The 16,531-nt window shown below is 33.3% G+C and overlaps 1 protein-coding gene and 1 long non-coding RNA gene across 10 annotated transcripts in view; one reads left to right on the top strand and one right to left on the bottom strand.

Annotated features, from left to right (window-relative positions):
• The window catches only part of LOC141457681 (uncharacterized), a 46,253-nt gene extending 37,622 nt beyond the window's left edge, over window positions 1-8,631 (bottom strand). For 7 of the 8 annotated variants that reach the window (XR_012460442.1, XR_012460446.1, XR_012460439.1 and 4 more), the window contains exons 1-2: window positions 8,419-8,631; window positions 7,504-7,642 (exon numbers count right to left, since the gene is read on the bottom strand). This is a non-coding gene — a long non-coding RNA (uncharacterized lncRNA). The remainder of the gene's footprint in view (window positions 1-7,503; window positions 7,643-8,418) is intronic. The other variant, XR_012460441.1, reaches the window with a different exon arrangement.
• Window positions 8,632-10,633: 2,002 nt separating this feature from the next.
• The window catches only part of exp (expansion), a 384,871-nt gene continuing 378,973 nt past the window's right edge, over window positions 10,634-16,531 (top strand). For both annotated transcript variants that reach the window (XM_074137378.1, XM_074137377.1), the window contains exon 1: window positions 10,634-10,806. The gene's annotated coding sequence lies outside the window, so the exon portion shown is untranslated. The remainder of the gene's footprint in view (window positions 10,807-16,531) is intronic.

Here is a 16,531-nt window from a genome sequence, read left to right as displayed (position 1 = left end):
TTACCTGAGAATATGTTTTAAATCAAAGTGACCGACCTAACATAAATCGTATCTAATTTAAATAAACCCTAATGTCTTGTCTAACTAAAATGATTATAGAAAAATAAGAAAACTATAGTCTGTTCAGCCACTACCAGTTAGACCTAATACTCCTTCTTCAAACTGGGAATCTTCCTAGCGACATCTTTGTTCATAAATATCACAGTGTTGAAATTTTGTAGAGAAAGAACTTCGTCGGGTTGAAGTGAGAAAATTTGGCCTTAAGGCCTCAGATCGTGATGAATGGGGAAAACTTGTTGATGAGGTCCAGGATCCTACTCTAAGATCTGTTGCACCAAGTAGTATCATATAGTAAGAACCATACAATACACTGCAACCCTAAAGAAGTTACGTTTTCTGAGTAATGCTTCAAATAACCGGAATAGATCTACATGACTAAGAATACAAAAAGTAACCATTTTCGAAAAATGGCATAAAATTGAAAATATGGTCAGTAAAATCGCACTCATTTATCTTGGAGAATGGACACCGTCACCAACAGACTTACTCTTGCTACCGACAGACTAACCAAATTCTGCCCTAAGTGGAGAATTAAAATTAACCACGATAAGACTAACCCTACACTCTTCACCAAACGTAGACCCTCGTTTAATCGTCAGATTAGACAGAACAGTTCTCTGATCCCGTGGTCCTACCCACGTTAAGTACCTAGGCCTAACTTTGGACAACAAACTGACTTTCACTACACACGTTCAGGACAAAGTAAACTCAGGCAAACTGGACTACACGACTAATATTTCCTCTTCTCTCACGTGACTCCAAAATGACTGTGACCAACAAACTCCTCATTTACAACAAAGTGGTCATTAGGCTGATGTTACTCTACGCCTGCTCCGCCTGGAGCCTGAACTTGTAGTAGCAACATCAAGAAACTCCAGGACAACAGACTCTCCACGATGCACTCAAATTGACTTACTCCAAGAGACTACATTATCCCTGGTACACTTCTACATCAAAAATCGTCTGCTGAACCTCCTTTTCCCACTCTAGACAGTCATCCTAATCCACTCTGCCGCGACATAGCCTCCTACAGATCCGTCTGTTCCCTACAGGACACAAAAGTATAAAACACATCCTTCTCTAACTTTCCACACTAGCTACAGGTTTTTCCTTCCTTTTTCCCTGCATTCTGTATCCTTCACATCTTAAGCTTTCCCCGTACCATTGTTATGAAGGTTATTATGTATTCTTCATTGGCACTTATTTTGAATAAAGATTATCTATCGCACTTTTGGCCACGCGATTTTCTTTCCAATCAAGGAATTTTAACAAGAAAATAATATTATTACTGGCAACAGGATTGAACATTGTACAAAGTATTATATGAATGCACAATGGATTGCCGAGTTTATTGAAACTTCCAATACCAGCTGCACTCCTGGAGCGCCCTCAATGAACACAACAATTAATAGGAGAAGTATGAATTGATAAATTAAATCCACACTTTTGTTCGTTAAAATAGCCTTAAAGGTGGGATAAGTAAAAATTTCTCTATAAAAAAATCAAGTCATAGTAAAGATATAACTAAATTTTTAAAAATATGTCTGACAATACCTGTCTTATGTTAACATGTCAGGTAACACAGCGTAACAAATTTTTATTTAAAAAAAGATTAAATAAAAGAACAAAATAAAAAAATATCTTGGAAATATGACACCATACACACAATAAAGTTTTGTAAGTTTCATGTCCTTTCTGTATTCCTTCTACTTTTCACCTGTAGAATGGTTTCGTTGAACTTTCAATTATCTTATTTTTTTTAAATAACTAAAACAGAGATGTTCTCAAACTTATTTCGTCTACCGCCCACTTTGAGAAAGACTGAACTAACTAAATATCGAAGAGAAATAATACTTGGAAATTAAAATATGTTAAATTTTCTTACTTGACTTGCAAGTTAAATAAACATACAACAAAAGATTTGTACATTTCAAAAGAAGCTAAAGAAAACCATCAACCAGGCTGAAGTTACAATCAATAGTCAACAAAGTGCAACAATATTTATTATTTAGTGCATTTGATTCAGTAATAATGGGGCAAAAATGCATTAACAAAAAGCTTAGAAGGTTATTTTCCATTTGACACATTTAACCATATTCTGTGGAGAGGAGTATGATGTATTTTCTTTGCTTTTAGTTTCCAAAAATGTGCCAATCAAAACCCAAATGTAATCACCACTCTGGCCTCCAAAACAATAAAATTTTGTCATTCCCTTTCTATCTAACAATTTCTCTACTGAAAGCCAAAATAAATCTTTCAGATAAGCAGTAGGTTTGCCGTTAAAGCCACTCTCTGTACAACCTAATCTTAATTTCGTTATTTAATGAAATAACGCTTAAGTGTTCTTTCGATTTCATGAAGACATCGTCTATGTAATTGGATGTTATTCGTTTAGAACAGTGGTTCTTAACCTTTTCAAGGACGCGGAACACAATTATGTATATATTTTTCTCGCGGAACACTAACATTAAAAAATTTGAAATTCGGTATTTAGCAAGAACTTAAAATTAATGATTAATAAAAAATCGAATATAATTTTCAAAAAAGATGTATGTATTAATTGAAATTAAAAAGGATAAATTATTACATAGTTTTTATTATTTATTATTATCCTTTTAATGAAATTTACACCTGTACCTACAGGTACAATAGGTAAATGCGATGAATGTATGTGAATAGCGTGGCAGACGTGAATGACGGTCATCCATTGATGGCCGCCGTTAGTCACCCAGTTGGTCACGGGGCCAACGGCGCCTCAGCCGTCTTCGAGGATTGGAGGGTAGCGTAGTTGTAGACAGTTTGCAGCTAAAGGGTTGGGATGCAGTGAGAGTTTTTGGTGAAAATTTTTGTATCGAATTTTGGCAAGTTCGGAGATAAGTGGAATTTGGAGATCTGTATGTATAGTGTGGTTGCTTACGTAGAATGGAGCGTCTAGTATGCGGCGGAGAATTTTGGATTGCAGTGTTTGTAGTCTATTGAGGTTGGATTTTTTAGCTGTACCGTAAAGTTCGAGTCCGTAAGTACATATTGGTGTGAGAAGGGCTGTATAGAGTCGTCGTTTGTTCTGTAGTGAGAGTTTTGAGCGTTTGTCGAGTAGCCTGGCTAGAAGTTTGTATCGTTTGTTTAGTTCGGTACGTTTAAGTCTCGTATGGGGGTTCCAGGTAAGTCTCTTGTCTAGGTACATTCCAAGGTACCGCACATGGTCGGCTGGTGGGACATAGTTTTAAAAAATAAATTCTGAAAATTAAATTAATCAAATAATGAACATAAAAGTACGTTGCTACAAATAAGAAAATTTTCTAATCTTCAATACATTTAAAATTGAAATTTTGCGAAACACTTGGACCATATTCGCGGAACACCGGTTAAGAACCACTGGTTTAAAACAACAATTGTAACAGTGTACATAGTTAACTTACATTTGAAATTGATTTCAGCTAATCATTTCTAATTATCTTATAATTAAGAGGATAATCACTAGATAGATTTGTACTGTTGTATATTACTGGTAAAAAGAAAGTTAAGAATTAACTTTTAATTCTATAGTTCTGTTTGGTTCATGAAAATAAAAGGAATAAAACTGTTATTTCATTCAGGAATATTTTCAAGCCGTATCATCATTTCACAAATTAACTAATGTACATCTCATTCATTCAACATTTGGTTTGATAAAATTTAAAAGAGATTATTGTACAATATTTTATAGACTAATTGAATCTGATTAATTAACAACAAACAGCGGGATATGTTCACTATTATTCTATTGTTTCATTACAACATACTTTTTATTGAATGAGATGTCGGCATTATTGTCTGTGTTCCATTCAAATTGATTAGTTCGTCAACAAAAATAAAGTGTGAATCAAAGATGAAAAAAACTATAATTTTGTTCATAAATTTAAAATATTGGAAGTTAAATAATAATTAAATTATGTTGCATATTTTGAAGGATGGTAATATTTTAAGCATTGATACTTTGTGATTCACACCAAAGTAAATGTAAAAGGCAGTAACATAATGGTAAATCTAAAAATGAGCTATTAATGTTCATATTTACCAACATTTTCATGTTTATTTCAGTTATTATCATAAACTGAAAGATAAAGATTTTTTCTATTAGAATTTATTGTGTAATCTAAGGTAACTACTGTTTGGTAAAAATTCCAGTTTAAATGAAAACCCAATTACATTGATAGTGGAAAGAAGAAAGTCGTGTGAGTGTGCATTTAAATAGGGGAATAGTTATAAAATGTGCCGACAATTGCCGACAGAAACCGATCGTATTCGGCTTAAAGTCGTGAGAGTGTGCAAGTTAGCTGTTAAACATTAAATTGGAAATAAAATCATGGTCAACTGAGCCGAAAGTTGCCGACAAAATCCGATCTCATTCGGCTTGTTACAAGAGAAATGAGAGAAATAACGATATTAAAAAAGCACGGCTAAGGGTACGTTCACAACGGAGCTGTGAGCATAGATGATAGCTGAGATGATAGCAGTGATGCATCAGCGCTTATAGAATAACCTAGTACATTCTTAGGGTACGTTTACAACGGAGCTGTGAGTATAGATGATAGCAGAGATGATAGCTGATAGAGTAAAATATAATCGCTGATTAGTGTGCACAACGGAGCTGTGATACATGCAACATGTCGAGTAGTGAAGAAGAGTTTTTATTGTTCACCAGCAACCAAATGGTATATTTAAAAAAAAAAAGATGTAGAAAATATCATGTACATACCATAAATAAAAAAACGAAGTACTTTGGGCGAATTTCACTATTTATATAAGGAACTTAGAAATTATCCGGATCGTTTTTTTGAATATGTGAGGATGGGTCCAACCACATTTGACTAAATTTTAGAAAAAATAAGGTCAAAATTAAGAAAACGTAGGAAAAATTGTCATGGAAATCCTATAACTATAGAAGAAAAACTAGTGATAACTCTGAGGTAAGGTTATATTGAGGAAAAACAAATAAATACACATAAAAATAAATGTAAGCACGATTTAAAAAACAAAATATTGTTTAAAAGTAAATAATAAAATAATAACCAAAAATAATGAGTAAAGACAGCACTAATTAATTTTTCTACCTCCATTTTGAAGCTCCGATACTGGAGTTCAGCTAGCAGAAAAATGAAAAATTCAATTCTATCATCTATGCTCGTTTATACCAGCGAGTATGAGTCACTAGTCGAAGCTTCGTTGTGCACGCTCACATAAGAATGTACTAGGTTATTCTATAAGCGCTGATGCATCACTGCTATCATCTCAGCTATCATCTGTGCTCACAGCTCCGTTGTGAACGTACCCTTATGTGAGCGTGCACAACGAAGCTTCGACTAGTGACTCATACTCGCTGGTATAAACGAGCATAGATGATAGAATTGAATTTTTCATTTTTCTGCTAGCTGAACTCCAGTATCGGAGCTTCAAAATGGAGGTAGAAAAATTAATTAGTGCTGTCTTTACTCATTATTTTTGGTTATTATTTTATTATTTACTTTTAAACAATATTTTGTTTTTTAAATCGTGCTTACATTTATTTTTATGTGTATTTATTTGTTTTTCCTCAATATAACCTTACCTCAGAGTTATCACTAGTTTTTCTTCTATAGTTATAGGATTTCCATGACAATTTTTCCTATGTTTTCTTAATTTTGACCTTATTTTTTCTAAAATTTAGTCAAATGTGGTTGGACCCATCCTCACATATTCAAAAAAACGATCCGGATAATTTCTAAGTTCCTTATATAAATAGTGAAATTCGCCCAAAGTACTTCGTTTTTTTATTTATGGTATGTACACGATATTTTCTACATCTTTTTTTTTTTAAATATACCATTTCGTTGCTGGTGAACAATAAAAACTCTTCTTCACTACTCGACATGTTGCATGTATCACAGCTCCGTTGTGCACACTAATCAGCGATTATATTTTACTCTATCAGTTATCATCTCCGCTATCATCTATGCTCACAGCTCCGTTGTGAACGTACCCTAAGGCAGGTTGGGTTACAGATCCAGTGATTCCTAGAATTTCAATTCTCTAACCCATCGCGCCTTGATGACTTAGGTTTGGGACTGACTTTACTACTCGGCAGTTAGTTTTTCCACTATATCTCGGGAACGGTAAATCGTAGAAACTTCAAATTTGATATTTCATTCACGTTCAACTAGAGGAAGTGACGGTAAATTTTTGATCAAAATAGCTCCACCGGAAGTACCACTTTACTGAATAGATTTTTCACTTATTTAACTTTTTTTAAAAAACCGCTTCTTGGATTTTCTTCAAACTTGGCACAATTATAGCTCACAAATAGTTCTATAACTTTTATACGAAACATTTTTCTGGATTACTTCGAATAAGGGCACTCTTGGGGGAGGGGGTAGTGGGTCAGTCTGGTAGCAGTCCAGTTCGCCGCAATATATGGACTTACTCTTTATGGAAGGGCTATACTTTTCTGAACAAATGTTTTATATGTGAAAATGGTCAACATTAGAGTCTGTGACATCTTATTCTGTGACCGGCCAGCTATAATACGTCTGAGAAAGCGGGAAAACCACAATAGAAAAGGAAGTAAGAATTAAAAGGAATACAGCATAAACATTAGACCAATTTAAAAGTTAATGGAAGTCCTATACATATCGATAATGCTCTATAATGAAATATACGATAGACGCTATAAGAAGACCAGGATATTAGGAGTTCTCAGCCCAAAAAGTAGATGAATGCAACTCCTGTGCAAGGTACAAAGAGAAGAAGAATAATTTCTAATTTTAGAAGTGACAAATCAAACAAAAAGGGTGAGATATGAACAGAATTGTGGCATTGTTAGCCACCTAAAATTATGCTAACACCAAGGATATTCTGTGGGGTGTCAAACAATAGAGGATAGCTCCACCTCTAGATCCCCATAACAATATTACAGCTTCCGCATTCCTTGGTTCCATTTATAGCCTTTTTTTTTAAATAGATTATCTGCGTGATTATTTTACCCAATGAAAGTCATCCAATAATCATGTGATTATCCAAGAGATAATGATGCTAAATGAGAATCATTACAAACATTGTAATAGTAAAGGAGTTTCTTTTAAATGAAAGAATCATATTAATTGATTGTATTACGAATCAACGAGTTTTTCATGCATTATTTATACGTTTGGTAAAAATAGGACATTTTTCTTTATGAAATATTCAGCCTACGCCTAAATTCTATTTTACTTTAAGTATGTAGGTTTGATTTTATTATTTAATTTTGTGGAACTAATATCAACAACGAACCATAATAAACCCTCTGGTTGGCAGGCCAACGCTTCTAGAATCTAATAACTGTTGGAACAAGAGTGGTTTTTTAAAAATAAATTTTGTCTACTGATTATTTTCCAAGTAATTCTGATAACTCCATTTATCTGAAAAATTAAATGCATTGAAAGTACTCACGTTGAAAATAGAAATCTAATTTCCTCCATTTTCTGGTTCTTTGAAAGGTGATCTTTCTTTCTCTTTTTTACTTTGGTGCAGAATTCTCTTAAGAATGTTTTCTCATTTATAAATCTCCAATCTCCACTCCAGACATGACCTGGTCAATTTCCAGAAAAGTTAGTTCAGTCGCCTTAAACTTCTAAACGTATTTAAGAAGAAATGGATAAAATATGGTTTTATAAAAAGATCCTACATATGATAACAGGAAAATACAATTAACTTTTGTTAAAATATTTTTACTACAACTTGAGCTTTCATTTAAAATTTAATTTCATGAAAAGCATGCACATTTGTGGAACGAAAACTGTTCATAAAATAAAATTTCTACATATAATAAAATCGATACAATTGTTATTGTCGGCCTTAAAATATTTCTAGTTTTTAATTACTCAGTTTGATTTCAACCAGCTAAACAAGTTCATTTAACCAAGGAATATTTCTATTGCTTCCTTAAATACGATTAGAAATGACCTTCACATTCTTATTTAAATGCACATAATAATAAATAGTTTTAATTTACACTAAGACATATACAAATTCATACGTGCCAAAGTTGCAATTTATTTTCAAAGGCATGTTGTCATTTAAAATCTTAATAGTATTTCATTCTGAGATGATACAAGTTTGAATTTGCTAGTTCTAATTTGAATAGTTTCATTTTGATGAATATTTCAAAATGTTGAGAATAAAAAAAAAACAAATTCTCTAACTGTACCTGAGGTTCATATTTCCTCATTGTTTTCCTTAATAATTTAACAGAGTCGCCTTTTTTTTTTTTTTTTTTTAGCACATTTTGGTTAATTATAAGTCCAAAAATATTAGCCCTAACAATAAGTAAGGGAAAAAAAATTAATGTAAAATAAGTGTACGAACCTCATTGTTAGTGATCGCATTACTATAAGATTGTTTTCAAATCCATTTTTGGTCCATCCAAAATGTACCTGATATCCATAAAAATGATTATGAAGACTGCATCATTAGCATATTATACCATTAAACATGAAATAAGCAGACCCCTCACAACTCAGAGGTTAACCCCGGGAAAGAAAGATGGCGCCTCCAAAAAGTACTGACTGGTCCTGCAAGTAGACTGTTTTATATAATAAGTACAATAATTAAATTTTCTATCAATAATACTCTTGTTATAATAATAAATACTATAAAAAAAAATATTAGGAATAATGATGTTTAATTTCGTGTAAAAAATAAAACTTTTATTTTGGTGCTGATTAAAAAAATAAATTAATAATATTGAAAATAGAATAAATAATATAATATAAATAATTAAAACGTTAAATTATATTTATATAAATAAATGTATTAATATTTTAATCAAGATACATCTCATCCGTAAGATTTGAATCTCGCAATCTGATTGGCTAGCAGTTAGTTACGTGTGCCCCATCTTGAACTTGAATCTGTGTGGTGAGTTTTTTTTAATTATTAATTATTAATTTAAATCAGCAAAGTATTTGCAAATTTTTATCACAAATCATTAATAAGTAAGTTAGTTTTAAAATTATGAAAGATAAATTATAATTTTCTGGAATATTATGGTTAAAAATGTGAAATGAAAATTGGACCAAGGTCAGGGCATATAAAGTATTTGAACTACATTTTATTAGTTTTTTAGCTTAGTAATCAAACTTAGTATTAAAAATATTGTCAGATTTAAAAAGATTAATGTCGGATTTGTTAATGTTTTAACTAGGATGATTGAATTAATAATTTCGAGGATGGTGAAATAATTGGGGCAATTTGACTTTGGAATATTCAATATGGCTGGCTCAATTTCAATATGGCTGGCCAATAATTTTTAAATTACTATTTGATACCTTTATTTGTTCATTATTCATCCTATTTTCATTTTGAAATTATTATTGTAAATTACCTAGATCTTCTAATTGATTATTATTGCTAATTCATTAATTTTAAAATATAAATTTCTCCTGCCCATAAATGTGGTTTTCAATGAGCTTTTTTAAAAATCATTGTTACTTATTTTTTTAAATAACTAATTCTGAAACTGCACATATCTGGTAGGTGACCTGCATTTATAAATTATGCAAATCTTAGCCTTCATTAAAGATATTTTGTATGCTGATAGTTTTTAATTTCTAATAATTAGATAAATTAGATATAATTATTATATATTTAATTCCAAGTAACATGATTTTTTTTTTTTTTTTATATATATCTTTTATTTGAAATTTACACCTGCACTCGTGCAGTACAATAAGTAAATATGCAGTACAATAAAAATGGCGTGGCAATCATGAATGATGATCATCCAGTGATGACCATCATTAGTCTACCAGTTGGTCACGGGGCCAACGGCGCCTCAGCCGTCTTCGGGGGTTGGTGGGAAGTGTGGTTGAGAATAGGTTTGCAGCGAAAGGATTAGGGTGAAATGATAGTTTTTGGTGGAATGTGTTTTAGCGGGTTTTGGCAAGTTCTGGTATAAATGGAATGTTGAGGTCTGTGTGTATGGAGTGGTTACTGACATAAAAGGGAGTGTTTACAATGCGGCGGAGTATTTTAGATTGGAGTGTTTGTAATCTGTTGATGTTAGATCGTTTAGCTGTCCCGTAAAGTTCAAGTCCGTAAGTCCATATTGGAGCAAGAAGGGAAGTGTACAGTCGACGCTTGTTCTGTAATGTTAGTTTTGAGCGTTTGTCTAGTAGTCTAGCAAGGAGTTTGTATCGTTTGTGTAATTCAGCCTGTTCAAGTCTCGTATGAGGGTTGCAAGTTAGTCTTTTGTCTAGGTACAGTCCAAGCTACCGCACATGGTCGGCTGGTGGGATAGGAGTGCATGAATATTTAAATTTCATATTTAGACAATTTATAATTGTTTTTTAGCAATATTTTTCAAACTAATTTTAGATTTTCTGCTTTGTGCTAAATTCCTTTTTTAAATTAGGCTTCCACTTAATTGCTGATATTCTGAACATCTGCCTGAAAATGTAATTCAATGTAATTATCACTTGACATACCCTTAATGCTTTCATCTGCTTCTTTCTCTCTCATTACAATTTTTCAATCTGCTTAACACTTCTTTTTTTTGCTTGTTTCAGGTCGGTGGTGTAAGTGCAGTGCAGTGCAGTTTAGTGTAGTGCAGTGAATGCAGTGCAGTGAAGTCAGTGCAGTGAAGGATACTTTGAACTGTTGGATTCCCTAGAGTCAGTGATGTGTCTAGTGATGCCTAGTGTCTTCGAACCATGCTTGCTGATGCTGCTGAAACTAAATTTCCAGCATTACAAGGTAATTGAAATGTTTATATATATAAATATATATTTTTTTTTCTGAAATGATTTCATTATTAGTACAAAACAATGTTATATAATGATTCAGAGTATATTAAACCAATCATAATTGGCGAACCCTACACTAAGCGATTAAATTGTATCCCAAATATCTTGCAGCTTACTAATTTAAATTAAAGTAACAATTTAAATTACGGTAGATAACAAAAGAACTACTAGCATTGATAATATTTCTAGCTTTAAGTAATAACACCCACTATTACCCTGCAGCATCCCACCTCACTAACAGATGTACAACTAACAGAGATGAACTACAGGAAATACTCACTCTCCCACCAAGAACTTCGAAATTTCTTTGAATATAATTCAAACAGGAAAACCTGAGATTAATTATAATGAGATTTTAGGGGGACTTTAGAGCATTTTTGTATGTTTTTGTCTGTTTGAAAATATTATTTTTGCAATCTTAGTATTTTGTTTTGATAGCGTTGTCATGAAGCTAATTATACTAAGGTTTTGGCATATTTCGGTGGATTGGAGGTGTTTTCAACCTTTCTTTTTGGCTAGGTCCAAGGACAAAAAAGGATTTTTAGGTTAGTGTGAATAGTCTTGATTGCTAACTAGAAAGGAGGGTTAACGATGGTGCGTAGGAGTTTCGATTGAAGGGATTGGATGCGATTTTGATTGGAACGTTTTGCTGTTCCGAACCAGTTCAAGTCCGTAAGTCCAGATTGGGGCTGTGTAGAGTTTCTTCTTGTTCGTTAGAGTCACTTTGGATCGTTTGTCGCTAAGTTTATGACGCTTGAGTTGGGTTTGAGTGTTCCATTTAAGGGGTTTGTTGAGATAAAGTCTGAGATATCGCACTTTATCTGCTGGAGCAATGGGAATCTAGATCAGATAAATTGGGAGGAGTATCTTGTGATTGAGGGTGAAGGTTATGTAGTGTGAGATTTAGCCTCGTTTGTCCTTTATTCTCCATTTGCGAAATCAGGGTTCCAGTATTTGAAAATGTGACCGGATACATTGGTTTGCATTTGCTAGATTTGAATTATGGGATATTCTTCATATAACTTACATTATTAACAGTTTAAAGAGTGATATACAAATTGTAAATGGGTCTACTTTACAGTTGTCATCAGGCCAATCATCCATTTCTGTCTGCTGTCACACTCCATGATTCAAAGTTTTATTCAAAACTGGGACATTTTACTAAATATCTGAAAGAATTTAAAGTAAGACACGTTTGTTTTTTTTTTCTCATCTCACAAGGCAAAACATCTGATGTAACAACTCATGAGACTTTTAATTGCCAAAAATATATCCACAAATGTGATATTTTGTTGCTAAAAAGATCTGTAGGTTATCTTAGACTGCATTTGCAGTGTACTTTGATGAAAAAAAGTATTCTGTGCCATAAATTACCTGAAATAAAGGTACTCTTTTATTTTTGGGGGAGAGTTTATTAATCGATAATGAGTTTGAGTCAATTTAGTGGGTTTATTCATTCTTTTTCTCTGTTTTTTTTTCTTTGAACATCTCTTAAAGGGCACTAGCATTTTAAGAATTAGAAAGAAGTTTTGAATTATTTTTTCCTCATCAATAACCGGATATAGAAAGTAGAAGAGAAATTTTAGAAAAACAAAAAAAAAATGATATCATTCTTACAATCAAGGACATGAGCTCAAGAGATTACAGAAGTTTAGGTAACCTCTCCCACCCAGTTAGATTGACCTGAACGTTAAGATTTGTTTTGATTAGTTACACGGTGACCAAAGGGCACAGACAACATTGTAAATAGTTTTGGTCTATGTACATTGCGCTTTGACCTCGAACACTATAATTCTCTCCATTATTTACTTTCAGTAGAAAATAAAAAAGAAATATGAAGTATGTCAACTGATATTAATGGTTCTTTGTATAAAAATATCAGTTCCGCATTTAATGTAAACTAGACAAAAAATTTACCCATTTTCTATTCTTTTTTTTATCGAAATTTCTCGTAGAAAATTGTAACAATGAAATATATCTCACTTTCCCAAGTTATTAGGTCAAAAATATTTGTTGTTTCGTTCGACTAAATTAATCATCGCCTTGATCATGGCTAGCGATTTGGTTATTCAATTTTGGGATGACTAGGCTGGAAACGTAGAGGAGCGGCGATGATAGCGAAGAGCAAAGCGGCGAAATCAAACACAAGTTAACATATGGCACCGTGCATAGTGGGGAGCAAAGCGAAGATAGAGCAACGCTATCTATAGAGAGTGTTTGTTTTCGCCGCTTTGCTCTTCGCTATTATCGCCGCTCCTCTACGTTTCCAGCCTTAGTATTCATCCATTTTGTTTAGATAATCGCCTACTTATTCAGGGCTCTCCCTAAGAGTAATTCGGAGTTCCCCCCATTGCTTAAGCTCTTTTAATAAACTTTTTAGCCAGCAGGCATTCAAGTACCTCCAATGCTTCTGCAACCCAATTTCTACATCCTCCACGCCTGCATCTGGTTTTGTAATGACAAACACTAGTTCTGGACTTCAGAACGGTGCTGATGTTTTTTTTTCTCCTCTCAGTCAATCCCGTCCAAGGGACACCCTTAAGAGTTGAAACTACTCCACAGAGCAAACCTAATGAGCTTGTACCTATTCTTTCACCAATTTGAATCCCTAGTACAGCTTGTACTGAGAAGCAGACTAGCTATTCCAAAAGATTCTCACCTTTTAACAACTCTTATCTCTGCCATACTTCTGGTATAAACCAGAAACACCAACAAATACGAACAAATATCCAGTGAACATAAAAATAATTGAAACTTTACCATTTTCAACTAGATATCTCAGTTTTTTTTAAATATCGAATTAAATTATAAAAATTAAATATAACCTTTAAACAAATTTATTGAGAATAATGAAAATTGCACTATAATTTATTTAAATATTATTATTATTTAATTCAAAGTTACAAATAACATACCACTGATTAACTGAGTTAACTACAGAAATGTTAAGCATTAAAATAACAGCAACATAAATTATTCTTAGGAATTTATAATTATAATAATTGGGTTCTGGGTTAATATCGATTTAAATGGCGCCTATAACAGTCCATTTGGTACAAACCATTAATTCAATATCTTTTAATTAAAATGATCAAGTTCCCTGTTTGCTAAGAACTAGAATTATAAAAACGGTACATGTAACTTTCTCTTTAAATTAGTCTAAAGATTTAACTGAACATTTTTTTCTTATAAATTGGAATATTTAGATTAGATTAGATTAAACTAGGGCGGCCTCGAGGCCTATGCCACTGCGACCCCTTTGGATCTATTGTGGCTCCCCTCACTCTAAAGCTCACCCCCAGACCTGTCCTTTTAATCAGACTCTTGATGCTGGAGAGCGGCTCTTGGGTAAACCTCACAGGCCTTGGTTTTTCCTTCCCGAGAAGTAACATCCTTAGCCATACGAGCCACTCACACTGACACAACACAGTGCAGTACCGTTTCCTCCTCCTCTTCCTGACAGAACCTGCAAAGGCTAGCCATCTGCCAGGCCCATGCGATGCTTGTGTTTTCTGGGGCCTGCAGTGGCCAGTTAATAGGCCTACAATCATCCTTATAGCCCCATGCGGCCTTGACGGATTAATTCTGCAGTCAGCCTTGGCGAATAGTACTTTAATGAACTCCTTCTCCTGTCTCTGTCCAGTGATGGCGAGCCACCACTCCTGAGACCTACTCTGCACCCACAAATTAATGGCCACAGTCTTCACACACTTCGGAACCCCAAAACTGGGCTCCGGGCCAACGTAGTGTCCCGCAGAGCCTTCCCAGGCCAATAGATCTGCCGCTTCGTTTTCCTTATAACCTGAATGCCCGGGTACCCAAACCAGAAAGACCTTATTTTGGTTACTAATTACCTTCAGGGCACCCAGACAGTCTCACGGAATATTTACTGAAATGTTTATCTATGTTTTCTGTTCTTCAAATCGGAAATAGAAATTTGTGTAACAAAGCAATGAGATTTTTGGGAGCTTATCTAGAATAATTATGAGAGTAAGATTTGTTACATTCACATATTTCTTCCGGGTAAATTTTTATGAAGCGATCAAAATTTTACTAAATTGGATGTATACAGGTTCAAGCTTGCCTTAAACAAGTTTGAACATGTTTTTTTTTTGGTCCCTTGAATACGGATTTTTTTTTTTGACGCCTCGAATGGTTGTTGATGAGAGTGTTTAAATGGGAAATCTCCCCCATGATTACTCAAACTTTCATTATGTCATTAGGTAATAAGGCCGTGTTAGTGCAAAAACTAGAATTTTTATCCAAAAACAAAGAGATATTTAAAATGAACTTAATATTCAACAAATAACTATAAGCACTAACAAGTTGGACAACCTAATCAGATAGACATCTGTTTACTCTACGTATTATCGAACTTAACATCTTGTCCCCCTACCTATGGCAATATTTCTCCTTTCACCGTATCTACCATTTCTGTTCAGTTATATAAATTTCTGGCTTTGTGTTTGGCTTTACCTACTGACATTTCCAATAATTCTACTTCCCGCTGAGGTCATTATCAACCACTCTGACATTTCTGACATTTTTTTTGCATTTTATTGTTAATAATAATACAAAAATGGTAACGTTCAATATTAAATTGATAAAATAAATATTGAAATTCTGTTACTTCCGGAAGGGGATATGTGATGGGAATATACCAAATTGCATTTTCATTCAGAGTACAGTATTTTGAGGCTATTCTATGTGATTATAAATATTTGTAATTTATTAAATAATAAATAATATTGAAAAATGATGACACCCTACGAACATGATAAGTCCTTGACACAGTGAACTTAGAATAGAAACATAATACCTATTGGGTGGAGGGGAGTAGAGGTATGCAGAACACTTTCACTTTAGACGGCGGATGTAATGTGGAGAACTTCTCTCTTGCTCTTACAGTTGAGTTAAACTCTCTTGCTGACGTCATTTTGTAAGACATGCATCATTCGTGGACCAATTTTTGTTCTAAAATTCCTATTCTTCGAGTTTCAAGTCATGTTTAAAAGTGCACATTGATGTTGATTGTGTGAAATTCAAAAAAATTTATTTGTTTTTAATTTTTTGTCGAACTATTTTTTGAAGTTTTCAGCGGAAATATATCTTGACATTTAAGAATAGTAAAGCTCGAACTCCCACTCACTTCCGGTTATAAAATTTTTTAGGAACTTTGTCGCTTTATTTTATTTTTCTTTTTGGCTTTTTATGGCATTGGCTTTCGCCGTACAGCCAGCATCGTCTGGGTGCTTATCACTAGAATATCACTCACTCTCCATTCTTACTTATAGATACATTCGCTTCACACATTCATCCCTCTACTATATACAACTATTTACATAAACTACAGCTAATGGATGGATCAGTACTCTATATTCCTGCCATCCTTATAGCTTAACCGAAATTAAAATCACGTAATCCTTCTTTAATCATTTTCTTCCATTCATTCTAATCGGCTATAACTTTTAAATACATTCATATTTCATTGCTAGCTCTGCTACAGATTTAAGCTCATAGATGTTGGTGGAGAATATTATGTCTTCGAAGCGAAATGGTGAATCTAAATACCTGTATATGTCGTCAAACATTCGTTTCGTTTCTACTATACATAACGTGGACATATCATTATTATATGTTTGAAATTCTCCTCCTCATTGCAATCTACGCAAAGA

Source organism: Rhodnius prolixus, unplaced genomic scaffold, assembly GCF_049639745.1.
Source record: "Rhodnius prolixus isolate KJV_2025 unplaced genomic scaffold, Rpr scaffold_5, whole genome shotgun sequence".
NCBI classification, from domain to species: Eukaryota; Metazoa; Arthropoda; class Insecta; order Hemiptera; family Reduviidae; genus Rhodnius; species Rhodnius prolixus.
This window is presented reverse-complemented; position numbering and strand designations above follow the sequence as displayed.